The sequence below is a fragment of the Mobula birostris genome, chromosome 1 (assembly GCF_030028105.1).
Source record: "Mobula birostris isolate sMobBir1 chromosome 1, sMobBir1.hap1, whole genome shotgun sequence".
NCBI classification, from domain to species: Eukaryota; Metazoa; Chordata; class Chondrichthyes; order Myliobatiformes; family Myliobatidae; genus Mobula; species Mobula birostris.
This window is the reverse complement of record NC_092370.1, coordinates 227,659,331-227,685,727: the sequence shown is the minus strand read 5'-3', so window position 1 is coordinate 227,685,727 and position 26,397 is coordinate 227,659,331. Positions and strand designations below refer to the sequence as shown.

The following is a 26,397-nucleotide window of genomic DNA, read 5'->3' as shown; positions in this document are numbered from 1 at the left end:
GGGATCTTATTGAAACATATAAAATCCTAAAGGGATTGGACAGGCTAGATGCAGGAAGATTGTTCCCGATGTTGGGGGAGTCCAGAACGAGGGGTCACAGTTTGAGGATAAAGGGGAAGCCTTTCAGGACCGAGATTAGGAAAAACTTCTTCACACAGAGAGTGGTGAATCTGTGGAATTCTCTGCCACAGGAAACAGTTGAGGCCAGTTCATTGGCTATATTTAAGAGGAAGTTAGATATGGCCCTTGTGGCTAAAGGGATCGGGGGTATGGGGGTAAGGCTGGTACAGGGTTCTGTGTTGGATCATCAGCCATGATCATACTGAATGGCGGTACAGGCTCGAAGGGCCGAATGGCCTACTCCTGCACCTATTTTCTATGTTTCTATGTTAACAAAATTTTCCTCTACTCTCCACAGCAAGTCTGTTAGAAAAATACATTACCAAGCAAGAACTGATTTGCTATATATTCTGAACAATCTTAGCAAAACTAGAGGCTGACTATCCCTGTTACAAGCAAGAACACTGCCAAATTGTCATTTTACCCTTCCACTGAACAGAAAACCTGTGTAATGATACCACAAAAGTAATTTAAACTTTGAAAAGCCAACTAATGAGGCCATTCATGTAAGTGATAAATTATTCACCACTAATGATTGAGTTCACATTAGTAAACCTTAAGGAAGGGAAGTCAAGCCCTCAATCAGAACAACAAAGTAAAAACACACTATGAACTTGATTCACCAGACATTCCTACCTAATAAGTTCTGGTGGTATTTTTAAAATCACGACCTTTTCTCTTCAGACGTTCTGTTGACTTTCTTATTTTGAACAGCTGACAACAAAAGGCAATAAATGTTAATAGAAAGCAGACAGAATGAAAAATCTAAGAGTTGCCACTTGGATTTCACAACCAGTCTGCTTAAAGCAGGGTTGTTCACAACAGACCTGCCTCAATCGCACCTCACATCATCAGCCTGTCGAACAAGCAGACCCATCCTGCAAGTCTTTCACTCCCTATAATATCAATACGTTCCTCACAGCTATATTTTGCCAACACTCAGCGTGTAATCAGGCTCACCTTATGACACCACTACTACAACACAAACTGAAGACAGACAAAATATCTGGACAAATGCTGCATTTAACGGCGCTTTGCAAAAAGTATGCTTCAAGATTGCTTTTGATTAATCTACGAGAGAAACTCTACTAAAGTTTCCCATTTTAAGTTTATAGTATAGATAGCCAAAGTTTTAATTGGGCAACAAACATACCGTATGTATACAAATCACAGACACAGCCGTAATATTCAAGTTGGAAAAATAAACTTTTATTAAAACAAGGCCCAAGTTACATCATATCCTGGATCAGTTTAGTCATTATTTTAACTCCTTAACTGCTGGGAGATAAACTAGCAATCTTAATTCATCAGTGGGGAAAACAATAGACTTGCATTTACACAATGCCTTTCATGATCTCTAAAAACCTAACAGCTACAAAATTTGTTTTGCAATGCTGTTAATTTTATCAAAGGACAGATAACTACAAATCACATATTCTGCAGCACAGACTGATAAATAATTCTTAGCCTTAGCCAATAAAATAACAGGTCCAATTAAGTACTGAGACAACCAAACCTCTTACCTTTGCTCTATCACCAACTTTAAACTCTCCATGACACTGTCTGAGGCCAAGCCATATAGAACATAGAATACTACAGCACAGTACAGGTCCTTCAAGCCACAACATTGTACCAGCCTTTTAAACTATTCTAAGATTAATTGAACCCTTCCCACATAGCCTTCCATTTTTCTATCATCCATATGCCTATCTAAGAGTATTTCAAATGTTTTGAATATATCTATCTCTACCACTACCCTTGGCAGAGCATTCCATCCCTGTGTAAAAAAAAACTCACCTCTGACATCACCCCTATATTTTCTTCCAATTATCTTAAAATTATGCCCTCTCTTATTAACCATTTCTGTCCTGAGGGAGAAAACTAACAGGCTATCCACTCAATATGTGCCCCCTAACATCTTGTACACCTCTATCAAGACATCTCTCAACCTCCTTCACTCCACAGAGAAAAGCCCTAGCTTCCTCAACCGACCCTCATAAGACGCGTTCTCTAATCCAAGAAGCATCCTGATAAATTTCTTCTGCACCATCTCTAAAACTTCCACATCCTTCCTATAATGAGGTAACCAGAACTGAACACAATATTTCAAGTGTGGTCTAACTGGGGTTTTGCAGAGCCACAACACTGCCTTCTTAAGTAGTAGTAGTAGTCATACTTTATTGATCTCGGGGTAAATTGGTTTTCGTTACAGTTGCACCGTAAATAATAAATAGTAATAGAACCATGAATAGTTAAATAGTAATATGTAAATTATTATGAAATAAGTCCAGGACCAGCCGAGTTGTAAAGTTTGATGGCCACAGGCAGGAATGACTTCCTATGACGCTCTGTGTTGCATCTCGGTGGAATGAGTCTCTGGCTGAATGTACTCCTGTGCCCACCCAGTACATTATGTAGTGGATGGGAGACATTGTCCAAGATGGCATGCAACTTGGACAGCATCCTCTTTTCAGGCACCACCGTGAGAGAGTCCAGTTCCATCCCCACAACATCACTGGCCTTACGAATGAGTTTGTTGATTCTTTTGGTGCCTGCTACCCTCAGCCTGCTGCCCCAGCACACAACAGTCAGAATGGGTTTTCGTTCCCATATTCTACCTTCACCACGAATGATCACCTCCACTTCCACAATGTTAGCCACTCATCTCGTCTGTTTCTGAGTCCCTCACCTACCTTTTGTCAGCTACAGATTTTATCTTAGTGTTTCGCTAGACAGTTTTTAAAGAACATTTGAAAAGGAATAGAAGTATGCCATTCAACTTTGAAGCATACCACAGCAGAATTATAAATTCAAAGTCACATACCATCCCCTATTCTCTATATCTCCTGTTGCTTCCAATGCTTTGTTTTGAATGTATTCATAAACCAAGAGTGCACTGACCTATGGGGTATAGAACTTCTAAGATTCACAACATGTGGTGAGGGAATTTTCTCCTCAAAGAAATAGCTGGCTCCTTCATCTTGAGACATTAGCTCTCTAGTTTCAGACTCTTCAGAGGAAAGGAGCCCTCATAGTCAAAGTCAAAATAAATTTATTATCGAAGTACGTATAAGGGGAGAAGATTTAGGATGGGGATGAGGAGAAACTGTTTTTCCCAGCGAGTGGTGAATCTGTGGAATTCTCTGCCCAGGGAAACAGTTGAGGCTTCTTCACTAAATGTATTTAAGAAACAGTTAGACAGGTTTTTACATAGTAAGGGAATTTAGGGTTATGGGGAAAAGGCAGGTAGATGGAGTTTACGGACAGATCAGCCATGATCTTATTGAATGGCAGGGCAGGCTCAATGGGCCGGATGGCCCACTTATGTTCTTACATTACCATATACTACCTTGAGATTCAGTTTCTTGCAGGCAGTTACAGGGAAATAAAGAAATACAATAGAATTGATGAAAAAGTACACATAAACAAAGATTGTCAAATCACCAACGTGCAGAAGACACTGATCAAATAAAAAAATATTGAGAACACGAGTTGAAATGAATCTGCTCAGGGTAATGGTGATTGAAGTTATCCACACTGGTTCAGTGGTTTGATGGTTGTTCCCTGTTCCCGATCTTAGTAGTACCTTCTGCCCAATCATTGTAGCAAGACGGGGGCATGGCCTGGATAGTGGGGGTCCTTAATAATGGATGCTTCTTTCTTGTGGAAGCACTCCTTGTAGATGTGTTCAATGGTGTGGAGGGTTCTACACTTTCCATCTGTAAACATCAGCTCAACCAAAACTCTTCAGAGGAAAGGAGCACCAAGCTACCCACCAATCAACCACCATTCCCTTTGTTGGAGCTTGACTCATCTAAAGTCAAGCTCCAGCAAATTGTGTATTTTAAGATCTCTCTTCTGTCTCAACCCAACATTGTAATTTCCTCTGGCTCTGCAACATTCAGACTCCTATAGTAATCATCTATCATGTATCTTCTGATTCCATCACTTACCAGCCTCTCATGCCTCCCATCATCTGTAAACTTCAATCTCTCCTCCTCTGTAAGAACCCTTAAAGTTCATGACCATCAGCCACTGAATTTGCTGAGAAGCAATGGGTTGTTTTACTTCATTAAAGTGACTGGGGAATTTTAAAAAATGGTACGGCTTCCTCCACATCAGTGAGACCTAATGCAGACAGTGGGGCCTTTGTTCTGTCTGCTACAAAATGCAGAATCAACTCGGGGCCACTCATTTCAATTCAACTTTGCATTCCTGTTCTGACATGTCTGTCCAAGACCTCCTCTACTGCCATAAAGTCAAACTCAAGCTGGAGGAGTAACCTGTCTGGGGTGCTTCCAATCTGATGGCATGACATTGATTTCTCAAGCTTAGACCTTTCTCTGGTACCCTACCTCCTTTTCTTTTTTCCATGGATCACTGTCCTCTTTTAATAGATTCCTTTTTCTTCAGACATCAACTTCTTCTACCTATCACCTCCCAGCTTCTTCCTTCATTCCCCCTCTCCCTCTCACGCACCCCAACCCCCTCACCTAGTCTCACGTATTACCTGCCAGCTTGTACTTCTCACATCTCTCCCTCGACCTTATTCCAGCTTCTGCCCCCTTCCTTGCCAGTCCTGATGAATGGTATCAGCCCAATACATTGACTGTTTATTCCCCTCTACAGATGCTGTCTGACCTACTGAGATCCTCCAGCATTTTGTGTTTGTTAACTTAGAACCCTCTTGTGTTTTGCAAAAGATGCTAAAAATACTCAGCAGGTCAAGCCAAAGGATCTTGTTAAACAAAAAGTCGTCAATTTAAGACATCAACTCTGTTTCTTCTAATTATTTATCTGTCTATCTATTTATTGATTGATTGATTGAGATGCAGCACAGAACAAGCCATTCCGGCTTTTCGTGCCACACCACCCAGCAAACCCCAATTTAACCCTAGCCTAACCATGGGACAATTTATAATGACCAATTAGCCTGCCAACCAGTATATCTTTGGACTGTGGGAGGAAACTGGAGCACCTGGAGGAAACCCACGTGGTCACGGGGAGAACACACAAACTCTTACAGACAGCGGTGGAAACTGAACCCAGATCACTGATACTGTAAAGTATTGCGCTAACTACAATGCTACTGTACTGCCCCCTTAGCACAAATGTTGCCTGACCTACTGAGCACCTCCAGGCTGTACTGTTTTTATATATTTTATAATTTTAATATCTGTCGATTTTTAATTTTCACTTCTCAACTTAACATCTTCTTTGGAAGTCAATACACTTCCTAATTATACAACTAGTCTCTTCCAAGAGGAAATGTGGAAGTCCCAGACTGAAGCTTGAAACAATGACTTTAAGCCACATCTGATATAATGAGAAATGGCTAGAAGTTATAAAAGCAAAACAGCCAAGTACATGAACAAAGAATCAAATTTCACAAATGATCAAGCAACTCATTATTTAGTCACTCATTTACTTATAGATTTTGAATCATTGCTTTGCGCAGTTTGGGAAAATTCACATATAGACTAGAATTAAAGAACTTGCTTGGTCGGATCAGAGCAGCTTTGTCAGGTGTCTCCTTCAAGTGTGACTTTAAACCAGATCTCCCTATTTCCCGAGGTTTGGACAATTTAAGCAAGGGCCAGATTGAAAAGATCGATGTGTCAGGGCAGGTTGGTTCAGCTTGTTGCTCCGCAATTTACTGCTCGTCTCTGCGTTGAGCTGTGGCTGTGGTCTACAACTAAAGGGGTAACTGGCTGCACGGTTGCCTGGCTTCCTGGCTGTGGACTCACTTCCATGAGTTTCAGTTCTGCTACTCACCTGCCTATAACCTCCCCCTGGGTTCCCCCCCCCCCCGTTCCTTGTCTCCTGTGGTCCACTCTCCTCTCCTATCACATTCCTTCCTCTCCAGCCCTTGACCTTTCCCACCCACCTGGCTTCACCTGTCACCTTCCAGCTACCCTCCTTCACCTTCCCCCACCTTTTTATTTTGCTATTTTCCCCCTTCCTTCTCAGTCCTGAAGATGGATATACGCACAAAACATCAACCGTTTATTCATTTCCATAAATGCTGCCTGACCTGCTGAGCTCCTCCAGCATCTTGTGTGTGTTGCTCTGGATTTCCAGCATCTGCATGTTTATGATTGCTACCGCCTTGAGATTCATTTTCTTTCAGGGATTTACAGCAGAACAAAGAAATACAAGAGTGTTAGTGAAAAACTAGAGACAAGGGCTAACAAACTAACGATGGGCAGAAAAAGACAAACTGTGCAAATTAAAATAATAAACAAACAAATGAATAAATAAACAAGCCATACTGAGAACACAATCTGTAGAGTCCTTGAAAGTTAGTCCATAGGTTATGGAATCAGTTCAAGGTTGAGGTAAGTGAAAGTATCCACATTGGTTCAGAACCCTGATGGTTGAAGGGTAATAATTGTCCCTGAACCTGGTGGTGTGGGACCCAAGGCTCTTGTATCTCCTACCCAATGGTAGTATCAAGAAGGTAGCATCACCTGAATGGTGGGTGTCTGTGATGATGGATGCTGCTTTCCTGCGGCAGTACTTCTTGTAAACATGCTCAATTATGGGGAGAGCTGAAATCAATCTTGTCCTCTATTCCAAAGATGCAAAACTTAAGTTACCTAAACCATACATTGAAACAACTCTGCATCCATTCCCAAGCCTGATCTGCCCAGATTGGGCACACAGCAGTTCATTCCACGTCCACTTTGTACTTCCACAAATTGACAAGGGTAATTCACAGAACTTGTTACAAGGAAAGAATTCTGTAATCCTATGTAACAAAATCGGAATTGATCTTTGAAATGAAACTAATTTTTCTGTTATTATCTGAGCCTCAGCTTTATTCAGTTACTACCAATATATGAGATGTGAATTTTCAGTTATTAAAAACACTAAGGCAAATATATGAGCACTATTTAAAGAAAAGCATTAAATAGCAACCAAATCAGTATTAATCAGTAATACCTGCAAGTTTACTGTCATTCATTGCTGTTTGTGTTTATATGTTTGCTTTCCTTCCCCCCAGCACCAAATTAAAACCATAGAAACCATAGAAACTACAGCACAGAAACAGGCCTTTTGGCCCTTCTTGGCTGTACCGAACCATTTTCTGCCTGGTCCCACTGACTTATAGAAACCATAGAAACTACAGCACAGAAACAGGCCATTTGGCCCTTCAAATTAGTTGAAGTCGAGTTTATTGTCATGCACAAAGATTATTTCTCAGATGTGCATTGAACCATCAAAACATACAGTGAAATGCACTGCTTGTGCCAATGACTAACCCAGTTCCAAAATATGCTGGGGGCAGCCCACAAGTATCACCATGCTTCCAGCGCCAACATAGAATGTCCACAATTTACTAATCCTTATTCAGTATCTTTGGAACGTGATAGGAAACTGGAGCACCCAAGGAAACACAGTCACGGGAGTAAAACTCCTTACAGACAGCGGTGGATATTGAACTCCATTCGCTAATCACCGATGCAGTAAAGCGTTGCACTGCTATGCTACTGTGCCATGCAGGTGCAATGAAAAGTATTACACAATTCACAAAACAAACATAACTTAAACATTACCCAATCAAATCACTGACTAACTTTTTATTGCATGTCCAAAAACAAGTGCAATTGGCTAGCGATCTAGGCACCAATCTTTATTTTGAAAGTGACGTTCTTAAAGAAAAATGCAATGTTAACATTTAAAACAGTGCCTTTACTTCCTGAGAAAACTAAAGAAATTTGTTTTAGTTTTTAATATTTACTAATTTTTACTATTTTTAATATTTAGTATTTGTAATCCAGGGAGTGGGAAGCGCAGAATCAAATATCGCAGTGATGATTGTACATTCTAGTATCAATTGTTTAGTGACAATAAAGTATAAAGTATAAACTGTTTCTCACTCACAAGAATTTTCTCTGCATTAAAATATACTTTTAAGTGGGTCTTTACGTAATATTCTAAGTTGTTATTGGGTGAAGCCACAAAAAACTTCATGCCATACACACTCCACTGTAACAAACAACCAATTAGTGAATTCTGAACAGTTAGTATCCTGAAAGCATCCTGAAAACACTGGTCACATTCACAAACTTGTATGAAGTAAAGAAAGGAACTTAATTGGTTCAGTTACAAGTTCTAATAACAGTATAATATTTGGAAAACTTAAGAATGAGTAGTTTTTTTAAAAATATGGAAGATTGTGTTTGTTTTTCAGTACTACACAGGTAACAGGTTGCCTCACGAGATACTAGTTACATGTACTGCCTGTAATAATGTAATATACAAGGAGATTTCTTAATATTAAAACACACTTTTAAAAAGCAAAGACAGTTCAAAAAAATCTCATTTTTAGTTTATTTATAAAAACTAGACATATACTGGATGGGCTAAATTACATGAATTGGCTTCCATTCCCCTGAAAAACTTATTTAGTGAATCAGTATCCCTAATTATTATCGGTCAATGGCCTGAAATGTTAATTTTGAGAACATGCAAATTCCACAAGGCCAGCATCAGATACCAGGATTGAATCAGGGACACTGGAGTTACGAGGCAGCAATTCTTCTCATTGCACTGCTGAAGTAACTGTCTTCACCGATTATAAAATAACCAGGTCCAGAACACACACACACTCACTCTTGGGACTCAAGCATTCTTTTATTTTACTTGTGCACAAGAAGACCAGAATGGGGCCCTGTCACCCACACTGTTCTGAAGTCTGAGCAGAAACCTATGGCAGGGAACATAAAAACGGACTGTAAAAGCTTTTATAGATATGTAAAAAGGAAAAGACTGGTAAAGACAAATGTAGGTCCCCTGCAGACAGAAACAGGTGAATTGATTATGGGGAGCAAGGACATGGCAGACCAATTGAATAATTACTTTGGTTCTGTCTTCACTAAGGAGGACATGAATAATCTTCCAGAAATAGTAGGGGACAGAGGGTCCAGTGAGATGGAGGAACTGAGCGAAATACATGTTAGTAGGGAAGTGGTGTTAGGTAAATTGAAGGGATTGAAGGCAGATAAATCCCCAGGGCCAGATGGTCTGCATCCCAGAGTGCTTAAGGAAGTAGCCCAAGAAATAGTGGATGCATTAGTGATAATTTTTCAAAACTCCTTAGATTCTGGACTAGTTCCTGAGGATTGGAGGGTGGCTAATGTAACTCCACTTTTTAAAAAAGGAGGGAGAGAGAAACCGGGGAATTATAGACCGGTTAGCCTAACGTCGGTGGTGGGGAAACTGCTGGAGTCAGTTATCAAGGATGTGATAACAGCACATTTGGAAAGCGGTGAAATGATCGAACAAAGTCAGCATGGATTTGTGAAAGGAAAATCATGTCTGACGAATCTCATAGAATTTTTTGAGGATGTAACTAGTGGATAGGGGAGAACCTGTGGATGTGGTATATTTGGATTTTCAGAAGGCTTTTGACAAGGTCCCACACAGGAGATTAGTGTGCAAACTTAAAGCACACGGTATTGGGGGTAAGGTATTGGTGTGGGTGGAGAGTTGGTTAGCAGACAGGAAGCAAAGAGTGGGAATAAACGGGACCTTTTCAGAATGGCAGGCGGTGACTAGTGGGGTACCGCAAGGCTCAGTGCTGGGACCCCAGTTGTTTACAATATATATTAATGACTTGGATGAGGGAATTAAATGCAGCATCTCCAAGTTTGCGGATGACACGAAGCTGGGAGGCAGTGTTAGCTGTGAGGAGGATGCTAGGAGGATGTAGGGTGACTTGGATAGGTTGGGTGAGTGGGCAAATTCATGGCAGATGCAATTTAATGTGGATAAATGTGAAGTTATCCACTTTGGTGGCAAAAATAGGAAAACAGATTATTATCTGAATGGTGGCCGATTAGGAAAAGGGGAGGTGCAACGAGACCTGGGTGTCATTATACACCAGTCATTGAAAGTGGGCATGCAGGTACGGCAGGCGGTGAAAAAGGTGAATGGTATGCTGGCATTTATAGCGAGAGGATTCGAGTACAGGAGCAGGGAGGTACTACTGCAGTTGTACAAGGCCTTGGTGAGACCACACCCGGAGTATTGTGTGCAGTTTTGGTCCCCTAATCTGAGGAAAGACATCCTTGCCATAGAGGTAGTACAAAGAAGGTTCACCAGATTGATTCCTGGGATGGCAGGACTTTCATATGAAGAAAGACTGGATGAACTGGGCTTGTACTCGTTGGAATTTAGAAGATTGAGGGGGGATTGAAACGTATAAGATCCTAAAGGGATTGGACAGGCTAGATGCAAGAAGATTGTTCCCGATGTTGGGGAAGTCCAGAACGAGGGGCCACAGTTTGAGGATAGAGGGGAAGCCTTTTGGGACCGAGATTAGGAAAAACTTCTTCACACAGAGAGTGGTGAATCTGTGGAATTCTCTGCCACAGGAAGCAGTTGAGGCCAGTTCATTGGCTATATTTAAGAGGGAGTTAGATATGGCCCTTGTGGCTACGGGGGTCAGGGGGTATGGAGGGAAGGCTGGGGCGGGGTTCTGAGTTGGATGATCAGCCATGATCATAATAAGTGGCGGTGCAGGCTCGAAGGGCCGAATGGCCTACTCCTGCACCTATTTTCTATGTTTCTATGTTTCTAAACACAAGAAAGTCTGCAGATGCTGGAAATCCAAAGCAACACACATAAAATGCAGGAGGAACTCAGCAGGTCAGGCAGCTTCTATGGCAGACATCCCACCTCTCCCGGAACTTCCGGGAGTCTCCCACATATTAATAGTGGCTCCCTGATGCCTGCAAATTATATACAATATCATGGAAATCAATTTTTTTGAGAGCGAGCGAGAGAAAAGCAAGAGAGAGTGCTAGAGCGACCACGAGAGCGCACACGCATGCGCGTGCGATAGAGAGCGAGGGTGCTTGAGAGCGTGCAGGCAACCACGAGAGAGAGAGAGAGAGCACGTGCCAGCGCGCCATGGCAGAGTGTTCCAAAAAATATATAAAACATACGTCACCCCAGACTACACTAAAGTGTACCCCTGCCTAATAGGGGTCAAAATAATGACAGTGTTGCTCGCTGCACTGTTTGCAACAGTGACTTTTCTATTGCCCGTGGTGGGTTAAGACTGTAAAAGACATGTTGAGGTGAGCTTAACAGGTGTCATTCATTCATTAGCATAGCTAATGTTATTTAAACTAGCTGGCTAGCTGCTAAGGAACTACTCTATTGCAGACATCCCACCTCTCCCGGAAGTCTCCTGCAAATTGGTGGTGCTACCTCCCTGAAATCAGTTTTTGCAGGGTGGGATGTCTGCTATGGAAATGAATAAACAGTCGATTGACGTTTCGGGCCAAAGCCCTTCTTCAGGACTAAAAAGGGGGAAGATGCCAGAATAAAAAGATGCAGGAGGGGAAGAAGGACTAGCTAGAAGGTGAAGCCAGGTGGGTGGGAAAGGTAAAGGGCTGAAGAAAAAAGGAATCTGATAGGAGAGGGGAGTGGACCATAGGAGAAAGTAAAGGAGAAAGTGATGGGCAAGTGAGAAGAAGTAAAAGGCCAGAGTGAGGAATAGAAGAGGGGAGGGGTGGGAACATCTTTTAAGTGGAAGGAGAAATCGATATTCATACCATCAGGTTGGAAGCTACCCAGACAGACTATAACTTGTTGCTCCTCCACCCTGAGGGTGGTTTCATCTGGGCACAAGAGGAGGTCATGCATCGACAAGTACATGTCGGATTGGGAATGGGGCTCAGAATTAATATGTCTAGTCACTGGGAAGTTCTGCTTTTGGCAGATGGAGTGGAGATACTCAACAAAGCAGTCCCCCAGGTTACTACGGGTCTCACCAATGTAGAGGAGGCTGCAAGGGAGCACAGGGAACAGAAAACCTCTATCTTTACATCAGTTTTGGATATAGGTCATTGTAATTTGTGTATACTTGAACCCGTTACTCACAAGGTCAATCGCCCTTCACAAGACAGGTGTTAAAGTTCATTGAAACTTCATGTGGACAGCCATGATATTTTGAAATAGTAAGGAGTTAGTTGTTGGAAGGTTTCACATCCTTCCGTTATCCTTATCTCATCTGTCTCCGGCACCGCCAACTGTGTAAAGGAAGGCAATGTTTTAGGAAGACCTTTCTGGAAAAGTAACTACAGGGGCTTCAATGGCCTGCTCGAGTACACACCACTGCAGGCAACCCAACCGATCTTGCCTATCTCGTCTGTAGTAAGTAGAAGTGTCTCCAGCGGTCTCACTTGACTACCACTGCCCCAGGCTATCGTTATCTTTACTGTAACTTCCATCACACCATTGTACCAACCCGTGCATTTACCGGTTTTAAGACAAATCACTGTTCTTCAAGGCAAGTATGATCTTTTTTTCTATGTTTAAAATGCTTTTAAAATGTCTTCTTTTAAAATGCTTTATTATACAATACTGTATATTCTACAAACATTGCAAATAATTGCAGTTAGGAAGTAGATGCATTTGCACTAATTCTGAAACTTCAAGGCTGTTAACTCTGTTTCTGTATTTCAAAGAATGCTGCCTGACTTGTTTTTTTAAAAAAGACTATTTCCGGTCTACTGAAAAAAATTGTCCTTTTATAAAAAAATTATTCCAATGGGGTTTTAAAAAGCCTTAGGGAAAAAAGCACCCAATAAACGATGAGTATAAAAAAAAATCACTGCAGAAAAGCACATTTAAACCCATATGCATGGGTTACAACACTTGTGGCATCCATTATTAAGGAAACCCACGACCTGGGACATGACCTCTTCTTGTTACTACCATTAGAGAGGAGGTACAGTAGCCTGAAGACATACAGACAAGGTTTTAGGAACAGCTTCTTCCCGTCTACCATCAGATTTTTGTACGGTCATAAAACCACCACGTTGTTTTTGCTCTTTATTATGTAGTGCATTTTATGTATTACACTGTTCTGCTGCCGCAAAACAACAAATTTCACAGCATATGTCAATGATTAGATTAGGTTAAATTAGATTCAACTTTATTGTCATTGTGCCAAGTACAGATACAAAGCCAATGAAATGCAGTTAATAAACTGCAGATAATAAACCTGATTCTCATCATTTCTCCTTTACTCAGTTTTCAATGCTGGTGTTTGACAAGGGTACTGCACTGCAAAAAGAAGGAGAATTGGTAAGGTTGTTTTGATAGAATCTCTATTGCCATTATACATGACTTTACAGTTAGCTTTAAGTGAAGGACAAAATAAAATCACCTCAATCATTATTTGCATTCTGTTCTTTATTTATAATCGACGTCGGTGAATTTTTAAAAAAACCTTGTTTATAAATCAGCCTAGGATTTGTTGTGGGATGTAAAATAGTAGGGAGACTTCTTCTCAAAGCATTCTTTGTTTGTTTGGGGAAGTATGTACATAATTACTATCCAGCTTGAAAAGTCTTAATTTGAAAGTTCGTTTATAACCTTTTAGTGGCATGCCAGATTCTTTGTCTCCCTTTGTAGGGAAAACAGTAGTCTGAACAACCAAAAAAAATGTTGGGAGCAAATGTGCAGTTGAAGTCAGAAGTTTACATACATTTAGGTTGAAGTCATTAAAACTCATTGTTTAACCACTCCACAGATTTCATATTAGCAAACTATAGTTTTGGCAAGACGTTGAGGACACCTACTTTATGCATGACACGAGTAATTTTTCCACCAATTGTTTACAGATTATTTCACTTTTAATTGACTATATCACAATTCCAGTGGGTCAGAAGTTTATAAACAAAATCAAAAGAAATCAGCCAAACCGCAGAAAAAAAATTGTGTACCTCCACAAGTCTGGTTCATCCTTGGGAGCAATTTCCAAACGCCTGAAGGTACCATGTTCATCTGTATGAACAATAGTGCCTAAGTATAAACGCCATGGAACCACGCAGCCGTCATACCATTCAGGAAGGAGACGCATTCTGTCTCCTAGAGATGGACGTACTTTGGCGCGAAAAGTACAAATCAATCCCAGAACAACAGCAAAGGATCTTGAGAAGATGCTGGAGGAAACAGGAAGACAAGTACCTATATCCGCAGTAAAACGAGTTCTATATTGACATAACCTGAAAGGCTGCTCAGCCTGGAAGAAGTCACTGCTCCAAAACCGCCATAAAAAAGCCAGACTACAGTTTGCAAGTGCACATGGGGACAAAGGTCTTACTTTTTGGAGAAATGTCCTCTGGTCTGATGAAACAAAAATTGAACTGTTTGGCCATAATGACCATCATTATGTTTAGAGGAAAAAGGGTGAGGCTTGCAAGCTGAAGAACCCCATCCCAACCGTGAAGCATGAGGGTGGCAGCATCATGCTGTGGGGGTGCTTTGCTGCAGGAGGAACTGGTGTACTTCACAAAATAGATGGCATCATGAGGAAGGAAAATTATGTGGATATATTGAAGCAACATCTCAAGACATCAGGCAGGAAGTTAAAGCTCGGTCACAAATGGGTCTTCCAAATGGACAATGACCCCAAGCATACCTCCAAAGTTGTGGCAAAATTGCTTAAGGACAACAAAGTCAAGGCCATCACAATGTCCTGACCTCAATCCGATAGAAAACCTGTGGGCAGAACTGAAAAAGTGTGTGCAAGCAAGGAGGCCTACAAACCTGACTCAGTTACACCAGTTCTGTCTGGAGGAATGGAACAAAATTCCAGCAACTTACTGTGAGAAGCTTGTGGAAGGCTACCCAAAACGTTTGACTCAAGTTAAACAATTTAAAGGCAATGCTACCAAATACTATCAAAGTGTATGTAAACTTCTGACCCACTAGGAATGTCATGAAAGAAATAAAAGCTAAAATAAATCTCTACTATTATTCTGACATTTCACATTCTTAAAATAAAGTAGTGATCCTAACTGACCTAAGACAGGGAATGTTTTCTAGGATTAAATGTCAGGAATTGTGAAAAACTGAGTTTAAATGTATTTGGCTAAGGTGTATGTAAAGTTCTGACTTCAACTGTACCTACTGAGTCCCTATCTACACATCTATATAACTGGAAAATAAAAGTTTTTAGACCACAAGATAATAATACATAGGAGCAGAAGTAGGCCATTCAGCCATCAAGCTGGCTCCGCTATTTGATCATGGCAGATTTATTTTCCCCCTCAACCCCATTCTCCTGCCTTCTCCCTGTAACCTTCGATGTTATTACTAATCAAGAATCTATCAAACTCTCCTTTAAAAATACACAATGACTTGGCCTCCGTAACCGTCTGTGACAATGAATTCTACTGGTTCACCACTCACCAGCTAAATAAATTCCTCCTCATCTTTTTATAAAGGGATGTCCTTGCATTCTGAGGGAGAGCCCTCTGGTCCTAGTTTCCCCCACTATTAGAAACATCCCCTTTCTAATCATCCAACAAGTACAGGCCCAGAGCCATCTTACGCTCTTCATATATTAACCCTTTCATTCCCAGTATCATTCTCGTAAAACTTCTCTGGACTCACTGGTTATTAAACTAATATTGTGCACTTTACAACAAGTTTTTAATCATTATCAACAATTTAATTTCTTGAAAGCAATCCACTGGAATTAACAATGACCTTTAGTTCAGGTCATTGTTAATTCCAGTAGATTGCTTTCAAGAAAGACTTTACAATGCCTAAAATTTCCAAAAGACAAGTGGTAGGCTGTTTGGCCCAGCAAGCCTGTGCCCATCAGATAACAAATAAAACAACTGGAGTACGTTTCATGATTAGATGTTACAATCAGATTTTTACTTTCATTACCTTATCACCTGTATGATTGGAAGGTTTATATATTGATTTCAAACAGTGCCTTTCCACTTAGGGCTAAATATGAATTGTACGAACAGTCTTCTGTTGCCCCAAGGTGCTTCTCTGCAAGGTCAGTTGATGATACAACAAACTGAGAATGAAGTGGCAGCAGTGATCAAGCATACAATTAATACGGCACACCATCTACAGTGTTCAGTTTCCATTATTTATCATGATGCAGAGATCTAACTCTCATGTTGAAAGCACAACTGCAGCATTTTTAACTCTGTAAATCATAAAAATGAATTATAAACTGTTAAAGGCTTAGCAATGATACTTCATAAAAGCAGGCGCGAACACTAATATCCTGTCCATATTAATGTATACCTTTATATTTCAGATTTTACTGCTAATGATAGCAATTATGGGAAGAAGACATTTGCTTTTATCTTGTATGGGTAAAACATGATAAGGACAATATCTGTCAGGTTCCAGTGACACGACTTTTATTTAGAGTCAAAGAGTCACAGCACAGATACAGGCCCTTCAGCCCATCTAGTTCATGTCAAACTATTATTCCGGCTAGGACCTTCACCCGGACCACAGGCCTCCATACCGTCCCTCATATGCAGAATCCAATTTTGTCTTAAATGCTGAAATTGAACCCACATTCACCACTTCCGCTGGCAGCTCATCCCATACTCTCACCATCCTCTTTGTGAAGAAGTTCCCCTTCAGCTTCCCATTGAATACTTCACCTTTCAGCCTGAAGCCATAACCCATGGCCTCTAATTTTAGTCTCACCCAACATCAGACTTAGGCTTGCAGACTTTTGGCTTGCCCAGCTTTCTAAGACAGCTTTGAACACATCTTTCAATAGTTTGCTCTGTCCACCTGGTAAACTCCTCCCACGACAGAGCCTGACACTGAGTGTGTTTTAAGGTGGCCTATCAAACGTGACCTACTGAGTACAAAGTACATATACAGTATACCGCCATGTACTACCCTGAGATTTATTTTCTCACATGCATTCACAGTAGAACAAAGAAATGCAATAGAATCAATGAAGAACTACATAAAATAAAAACTGACAAACAACCAATGTGCTAAAGAAAACAATCTGACTACCAACTTTGCCAATGACATACAATCAGAAAACAGGTAAAAATGCAGGAAGACCAGAGCACTTGGCAGTCAGGACAGGACACCATCCTTTTATATGTAGTATCTATATTTAAAGACAGTCAAAAGCATTGAAAGACAATGATGTAGTCTCCTCCTCCAACTACAGTAAAACAGTGGAGCTTACATTATCTAAACCTGTTTCAAATAAGGCATAAACCAAACAATCCCTGCATGTCCACAAAAGCAGAAGTTTCCGGGATGTATCAAATTCGAGTAATCTATTCATTTCTACAAAAATTTCCATGAAAACACGTGAATACGTTTTTACAGCTTCGGAAATTAAATTGGCAACTGCCCAATTTTTTGAATGTCTGGAAAGTCTTAATATCAAACATAAAGAAGCCTTAAATAAAATTTATTTCCTACCTACCCCCTCCCTCACTTATTTCCAGTCAGATGCACAAAGTCATCAGCAAGAAAGCAAACATCAATATTTGAACAAACTCAGCTGTGAGTTTGAAAGAAGCTGGCAATTTCATGCAGACACAATACATCAGAAGTTTCCAAACACAAGAGAAAATCTGCAGATGCTGGAAATCCAAGCAACACACACAAAATGCTGGAGGAACTCAGAAGGCCAGGCAGTGTCCATGGAAAAGAATAAACAGTCGACAATTTGGGCCAAAACCCTTCATCAAAAGAACTTAATGCCTTGCATTATTGACATGATAAACCACCAACTTGGTGTGGCACTGAATGGGAAGGAGGGAGGAGAAGATGGCGGCGCGACGCAGCATGCGCGGCCTCTCCGATGAAATGATATCGTATTTGCTAAATAGGGGCCGTGCACAATCCTGATTTGAGGGAGATGGATGTGAGAAGCACAGAGGAACATCTGGAGAAACTTCTGAAATGCCCAGTTCACTGCCGCTGCTACTGTGCGATCCAGAATCTCCGGAGGGAAGGCCCCAAAATCCTTTGCCTGCTGCTGGCGACCGAGGCTGAGGTCGAAGCGTTCAGATAAAGATGGTGCTCGGTACTCGGTGTCGGAGGGCTGATTGGAGGCTCGAAGTTTTCAGATGACTCAGAGTCAGACTGTGGTTGGGTATGGCAGGGAGAGTTTTCTTCCTTTTCCTGTCTGCGTGAGATGTAAGACTTTCGAGAGACTTTGAACTTTTTTACTGTGCCATGGCCTTTTCTTCATCAAGTTATGGTATTGCTGCACTGTTGTAACTATATGTTATAATTATGTGGTTTTTGTTAGTTTTTCAGTCTTGGTCTGTCCTGTGTTTTGTGATATCACACTGAAGAAATATTGTATCATTTCTTAATGCATGCATTACTAAATGACAATAAAAGAGGACTGCGTGTCCTCATAATCTAATCTAACTGAACCGAAATGTCCACTGTTTACTCTTTTCCATAGATGCTGCCTGGCCTGTTGAGCTCCTTTAAATTTAAACCAGTTATGCTGATGCCATTAATTCTGTTCATCCATTTACAACAAAATCCTCTTAAATTTTAAGACTTATGACATTTAACACTAGAGCACAGTACAGGCCCTTTGGCCCACAATGTTGTACTGACCCTTTAACTTACATCTGAGATCAATGTAATCCTGCCCTCCTACATACTTTTCCATTTTTCTATCATCTATGTGCCTATCCACGAACACCTTTGGCCCCCTTTACTGAAAGCCTTTTGTTCATGGATAGCCTAACATAATTGACTAATGCCCATTTTTGGCTATCATGTTAAACTATCCATGAAAAAAAAGGATTCTCAGCAGTAAGGGCCAATTGTTCTTGTGATCATTATTTTAAGTTATGGGCTGATTTTATTTGTCATATGCACCTTGAAACACAGAGTGAAATGCATCATTTGCATCAAGTCAAGTCAGCGAAGATGTCCTGGGGTCAGCCCGCAAGTGTCGCCACAATTCCAGTCCCAATGTAGCATGCCACGACTTATTAACCCTAACTCATACATCATGGCAAACATGGGAGGAAACCAGAGCATCCAGAGGTAACCCACACGGTCACGGGAAAAACATACAAACTCCTTACAGACAGCAGCAGGAATCAAACCCCAACTGCTGATCAGTGGCACTGTAAAGCAAGTGCACTAACCACATCTTGCCCACACCTTGTCTGAGGAGAAACCAAGCTTGGGTTTGGAAATAGTTAACAAATTTCCATTAGTTTTCCTTGGATGCTGGCACTTGTGTGTCTGAGGAAATTAAAGAAAGACTCATGACAATGTATTCACAGATTATACTCTATCTTCCAACAGAAAAGGCTTCCAGTAAAGCTTCAAAGAGTATTAAATACCACGTTGGTACACTCAAAACTGTTCGTCTATCAGGGAAACAAAGCATGGCCATGTGCCATGTTCCAGGCACAGTTCTGTTATGTGCCAGGGCCCATAACAGATATTTCAAGGTGCATTTCAAAGGATCAGAAACTATAGAGACCCAAGAGACAGGCATGCTAGAATCTGGAGCCAAAAAAAAAAACAAATTGCTGGAGAAACTCAGCAGATGGAGGGACATGGCCAGTCAAGATCTTTTGCCTGGATTCAGAGAGTAGAGTGGAGATTGAAGCATTGAGGCGAATGTGGTGGGTGACTGCCTGACTGTCTGTCTTTTGATCGCTGGAGATTGCTCTGCTAGAAAGAGGGGAGACTGCCGTTTTATCGCTGGTGAATTTACTCTGCTACGGAGAAGGGCAAGGCCTGCCGTTGCTTCCAAAGAACGTTACCCAGGTTTGCTGCGTTTTATACATAGGTTTGGACTACAGACTGTTATTTCAGTCTTATAGTTGTTTATATTCCTTCTTTTTTCACCCTAACTTTCTCTTTTTTGCATGCAGGGGAGGAGGATCGGGGGGGGGGGGGGGGTTCAATATGCCTGTACCGTTTCTGTTTGTTTTTTTTGTGCGGGGAGGAGAGATTTGTGGGGTGGATGACTGTGCTGCTGTTCTTTGCTTTCTTGGTTTCATGGCTATCTGGAGAAGAAGAATTTCAGAGTTGTATACTTTGATAATAAATGAACCTTTGAACCCTGAATAGGCAGACAAGGGGTTGGAAGAATAGAAATAGTGATAAGGGCTGGAAGGTGATAGGTGGAGGCGACAGAGTGCTAAAGATAGTTACAGACTTGGAAACGTGTCCTTCAGCTCAACTCATCCATGCCAACCAAGTTGTCCACTACAGCTGGTCCTAATTTGCCTACTTTTTGGCTTTTAACAATGTAAACTTTTCCTATCCATGTATTTTTTTTAAATCTCTTAAACACTAATTATTTCTGCTTCTACTACTTCTTCTGCCACTCATTTTATGTGAAAACACTTCCCTGAAGTCCCCTTCAATCTTTCTTCTCTCATCTTTTAACTATGCCCTCTAGTTTTAGACTTCATCCTGGTGAAAATACTGTGACAATTCACCCTATCTACACCCTTCAAATGATTTGTAAACCTATAAAACGCGGCCTCTCAGCTGCCTACTCTCCAATGGAAAAAAATCCAGTCTGTCTGACTGCTGCTGGAATCTGACAGGAAGGATGATGGAGCTTGGAACCAAATAAGGGGCATGTGACAGCCAGTAGGAACAGTTGGTGTGGGGGGGGGGGGAGAAAGGAGAGATGTGAGGAACAAAGTGGGAGTGTGACAAGCTATACTTTCAAAAGTAAAACAAAACACAAATGGTTCGTCATTCTCCTACTGGAGAATTTGGGGCAGCACAGTAACATAGCAGTTAATGCAACACTATTACAGCACCAGCCACCCGGATTCCATTCCCACCGTCTGTGAAGGGGTTGTACCCCATGTTCTCCCCATGACCCACGTGGGTTCCCTTTGGGTGCTCTGGTTTCCTCCCACATTCCAAAGATGTACGGACTAGTATGTTAATTCATTGTACGGGTACAATTAGGTGACATGGGCTCATTGGATCAGAGGGGCCTGCAATCATGCTGTATCTCTAAATAATTTTTAAAAAAATAAATTATTGGACCTTGCTGAAGTAGCCCCTTCTCGTGCTCAAATCAAAATAGTGAAGATTGGTCAACAATTCTTCATTGATTAACCAAACAAGTTACAAGATATTTATATTGACATTCAGCTGCCTCTGATTTCCTGGTTCCTGTGAAAATTCTTAAAAGCCATTCATTGCATGGAAATTATTCCTTTTATTTACATTCAATTTCTCTTCAGCACAAATCCAACAAAACAGAAGTTGCTGCCACCATTATTGTTAGTGATGTTCAGAGGCTTCTAGAAGAACTGCTGAGACTGTATTTCACCAGCAGGAACACAAGTAGATTTTAAACCTTCCAGCTTAATTATGTCAAATCCAGTTCTTCTGCTATAATTGGCACCCAAGTTAAAATAACGCAGCCCAGCCCTGACCTCAAGCCTGCACTGCCTAGCAACTTGCTAACTAACTTACTGGGCTTCGAGGGAGTTGGGCATTTAATAGTGCATACAGGTTCAATGTAGTAGATCCATCACAGAGCCTGTCTGTCACCTACATACACTTCCATTGCACAAGTTCTCTACTGCCAATATTTTCAAAATATATCCTTGGAAGACAGTGAGAAACAGAAGGAATATATGCGTAGGTGGTCTTCTCAAATAATGAAGTAAAAAGAGCTTTTGGCACATTGGCATATAAATCAAAGTACTGAGTGCAAGAGTTGGGATGTCATGTTGGGAGTTGTATAATATTGGTGAAGCCTAATCTAAAGCTTTCTGTGCAGATTTGGTCACCTACCTACAGGAGGGATATCAATAAGATTGAAAGAGCGCAGAGGATATTGGCAGGACTTGAGGGCCTGTACTATAGGGAAAGGTTGAATAGGTTAGGACTTTATTGTTGGAGCATAGGAGAATGAGGGGAGACTCGATGGAGGTATACAAAATTATGAGGGGTATAGATGGGAAAAATGCAAATAAGCTTTCTCCCCACTGAGGTTGAGTGAGACTAGAAATAGGGGTCATGGGTTGTGGGTGAAAGGTGAAATGTTTAAGGGGAACATGGGGGGGGGCTTCTTCACTTAGAGGATGATGAAAATGTGATAGATACAGGTTTGATTTCAATATTGGAGAAATTTGGATAGGTACATGGATGGCATTGGGTCTGGAGGACAAGTCGTTGGGACTAGGCAGATTAAGGTTTTGGCACCCACGAGATGGGGCAAAAGGCCAGTTTCTGCGCTGCAGTATTCTATAACTCTGTGATGATTAAAAATAGGAAACAGCAGAAACTGTCATTGGAATGGCAGAATACACAATTATCTTAATATAAACACCCTCTATTCTATAGCCAAACCTCCCATTCTACAGATAAACTAAAAAAAACTTAGTAGCTTTTTGTAATGATTTTTATGGATTAAGGATAGTGTGATGATTGAGATGGAATTCTGGAAGGACTAATCTAGACTGCAGAGTTTTAGGTGCTGATGAATGAGCTTTAATATAAGTGGACTGGTTGGTGAAGTGTTAACAAATGCACTGCGCTACATAATATTGCTTATTTTGAGAGCTGGTTCTGCTGTATGTATACATCCAAGAAAAATGGAGAGTATTCAATACTGTAAAAAGATTTGCAGGAGGGTTAACAAACGTAAAATGCTGGAGGAATTCAACAGGTCAGACAGCATCTAAGCAGGGGTTAAATGGTCAATGTTTCTGGCCAAGACGCTTCATCAGGACTGGCAAAGAAAAGAGACGAAACCTGAATAAGGTGTGTTTGGGAGGAGAGGGGAGGGAAAGGAATACAAGCTGGAAGGTGATAGGTGAAGCCAGGTGACGGGGAAAGTAGGTGGGGGGGGGAGAGGAGTGAAGTGAGAAGCTGGGAGGTGATAGTTAGAAGAGGTAAACGGCTGAAGAAGGAATCCCACAGAAGAGGAGTGTGGACTACCGAAGAAAGAGGAGGAGGGGCACCAGAAGGAAGTAACTGGCAGGTGAGAAGAGATGGTTACCAACCAGTGCAGTTGGAATTATTAAAGTCCTACCCAAGCAAGGTAAATGGAACACACCATTGTTAAAACACACTTCTAGGTATTACTCTAGGTATTACTCAAAATATTGAGATAATTAATCAAAATGGGAGATGAACCAGAATGTATGTGTGGAACATATTCGGTAGAACAAAGGATCTGAAGAATATCCAACAAATGAATCGCCTAGCTTTATTTGGGGAATGGGAACATCACAATACCAGACTGTGTGGCTGTCACATCACATTGCAGTTGCTTTCTCAAGTGTATTTGAAGGATTATAATTGTTACTGCCGAATTACCATTGGGACTCCTGAAAAGGTGTACTCATTATCTTCACCAGCAACCTGAATAAATACCTCCTTTACTGAGAGATACTATGAACAACAGTTACAATAAGCTTTACTGGATTATTAATTATTTGAGGTTTCACAACACAGATTTCAAAAATTGTAGCAATTCAAAGAGAACATAAAGAGATGCTCCACTACAAAAAAATTAGAATCTTTAATACAGCCAAATACAGTGCATTTTACACTTCTCAAATCCAATGAAAAGGGAACAAAATATTACTGCTTTATTATACCACCTCTCTACAGGTATTTGCAAGCTGTGTTTGAACGTACACATGCTGTTCACTTGCATTTGACGGCTTCCAGAGGCATTCTGCCTATTTGCAGTGAACACCTAATTTAAAGGTGGTGCCCAAATTACTACAGTGTTCTGTTACTGAGGACTGATCGTAAATTGGAAGTGAATAAAAGCAGTGTTATAGGGGAGGATCACAGAAACATCTGTGATGGTACAGTAGTCTCATTGAATCAGTAAGCGAGCAAGTGAATCTGCTCAGCACTCCCAGCTCTGCTTGGCTCAACCCAACCCCCAAATTTTTGGGGCTCTGTGGGTGGTCAGTGAGTTGAGGGGGGGGGGGGGTGTTGGCTGAGAGAACAAGGAAGCTCACAGAAATGCCCCGTTCACACCCTGCAGACTGATCACCACTGGCAAATTCAACCCACTCATCTCCAAAACTTCAGAATCAGTTATATTATCACTGACATATGTCGTGAAATTTGTTATTCTGCACCAGTAATACAGTGCAATACATTAAAAACTTACTACGTTACAAATAAGAAATATAAAACATAAATAAGTGATGCAAAGAAAAAGCAAACGTAAGCTAGTGTTCATGGCCTGTTCAGAAGTCTGATGGTGGAGAAGAAGAAACCACTTCTAAAATTCTGAATGTGTGTACACTTCGTAAATTTGTAACCCAAGGTGGATTTGTACCAGAAGATCACAGGCAAGAGAGTATCTTCACCCAATACCACAAAAATGCCTCAATACACATTGATCCTTATTTCAATCTCAGCTCCAATTCAAATAAACCTTTTCACCACAAGCCTGACTGCATTGAAGGAAGTCTGAATAATTTCTCCAAAGCAAAATTTATCGTAGGTCATTTTACTTTTTTCCCATCACAATGTACAGCTCTACACAAATCACAAATAGAACCACAAAGTTGTGTCCACAATGTTGTACCAAACTTTAACTTACTCAAAATCAGTCTGACCCCCACCTCCCAAGCAGCCCTCCATTTTTCTTCCATCTATGTCCAATCTAAGAGTCTTTTTAATTTCCCTCTACCACCATTTCTGGCAGCACGTTCCATGCATCTACATCTCTGTGTAAAAAAAAGACTACCTCTGATATCTCCCCTATGCTTTCCTCCAAACACCTTAAAGTTATGCATCTTCATATTAGTCATTCCTGCCCTAAGGAAAAGTCTCTGGCGGTCCACTCTATCGAATCACTTTGTCCACGTTTATCACGTCACATCTCATCCTGCTTCGCTCCAAAGAGAAAAGCTATAGCTCGTTCAACCTATCCTTTTGTGCTCTGATATAGCAGATTAAAACAATCATTCATAACTGGCTTTTAACAAGCTCATAAGCATTTGGTTTAGGTTTAAGTATCAGTCAGCCAGGGAGCGCTAAAATCACGGCCAGATCAAATCATATGGTTGCAATAGCCAATCCACAGATTACTATGACAACAAAATCAGCAGCAGAGATTTATGTCATCATTGTTCCAAAGTGGGCAAGAGAAAATAGCTATCACGATGGGTTTCTTTACAAAGAATTACACTGCGCTTGGCTCTGCTCCATTAATTCAGCAAAGTAGACATGAGTAATAAATGATCCGCATATATTTTATTCGATATCTGTACTTGTAGCTTTATCTATATATAATTATTTATAATCATTGAATGTGGTCTTTTTTTTGTTACTTGTTGCACTGACATACCACAGCATATTCCAAAAACATGTATATTACAGAGGGAAGTTCTTTACACAGAGAGTGGTGGGTTTGTGGTACGTGCAGCCGGGGTGGTGGTTGAGGAAGATACATTAGGAGTATTTAAGGAACTCTTAGCTGATAGAAAAATGGAGGGTTATGCAGAAGGGAAGGATTAGACTGAGTTTAGAGTAGGTTACAAGGTCAGCACAACATCGTGGGTCAAAGGGTCTGTAGTGTTAAGAGCACAGTACAGGGCCTTTTGTCTTTCCATGTTCTCCGTAAATGCATATGGGAAATAAATTTAATCACTACGTTTGCACTGTATATTACAAACTTCTAATGAAAACTCAATTTCCATTTACACAGAGATGATCTTGCTGTTCATAACAATGGCTTACACACTACAAATAAAATTCTGCTGTGCACTTTTTATTATAATGCGAATCTGGAGAAATGCTCAGCAGAGGGTGCAAAATGAGGTTTCAATCTTCACTTGGTACTATTGGTTCTGTGCTGTCTGTTTATGCATCTCTGAGAATGCAATGCCATGCCTCAGGAATCAAGCGACTAGAGATCGGAGTACATCAGATTGCCTATCAAAGCACACAATATCTCAGGCTAACTTCAACACTAGTAAACAGCAACAGAAAACAACCTCTGGAGACTTGGGCAAGATGAACAAATATCAGCGTTATCTTCCTGATTTAGCCTAGATTTTTACTTGTTCCAACAGTTGCCATCACACTTTTAAATTAGATCATCAATCAAAATCCAAATCGAGAATCAACAAATAAATCTAATACATTACTAAGTTCAAACAGTCAAGCATTCCTGCAGGGAGATAGGCATAGCGGTCAGCATATGTAGAGGGCCAAAGGGCAGATTTCTATGCTACATGACATGGTGACACCACTATTACCCTCTAAATATTGTGAACATGAATATTTTCTCCCTCCACTGATATCACCTAGCCTGCTGAGTACCTCCAGAACGTTTCCATTTTGAACAAGAAAATTGCTGAGCATGCCAACTTCAAGACTGGTTAGCAATAGTACTAACAAATTTAATAATTTTGTGACTAATTTAATCGGGATCATAAGGGGGAATTTCTTCACTCGGGGTGGTGCAAGTGTGGAACAAGTTGCGAGCGAAAGAGGTGGATG

At 40.9% G+C, this 26,397-nt stretch overlaps 1 protein-coding gene across 9 annotated transcripts in view; it reads right to left on the bottom strand.

Annotated features, from left to right (window-relative positions):
* foxn3 (forkhead box N3) overlaps window positions 1–26,397 on the bottom strand; it is a 414,510-nt gene that overhangs the window by 289,597 nt on the left and 98,516 nt on the right. The window contains exon 1 of one of the 9 annotated variants that reach the window (XM_072273045.1): window positions 6,155–6,175. The exons of 7 other annotated variants lie outside the window; for them this stretch is intronic. The gene's annotated coding sequence lies outside the window, so the exon portion shown is untranslated. Of the gene's footprint in view, window positions 1–1,273; window positions 1,294–6,154; window positions 6,176–26,397 lie in introns of those variants that run through there. One more of the 9 variants, XM_072273052.1, reaches the window with a different exon arrangement.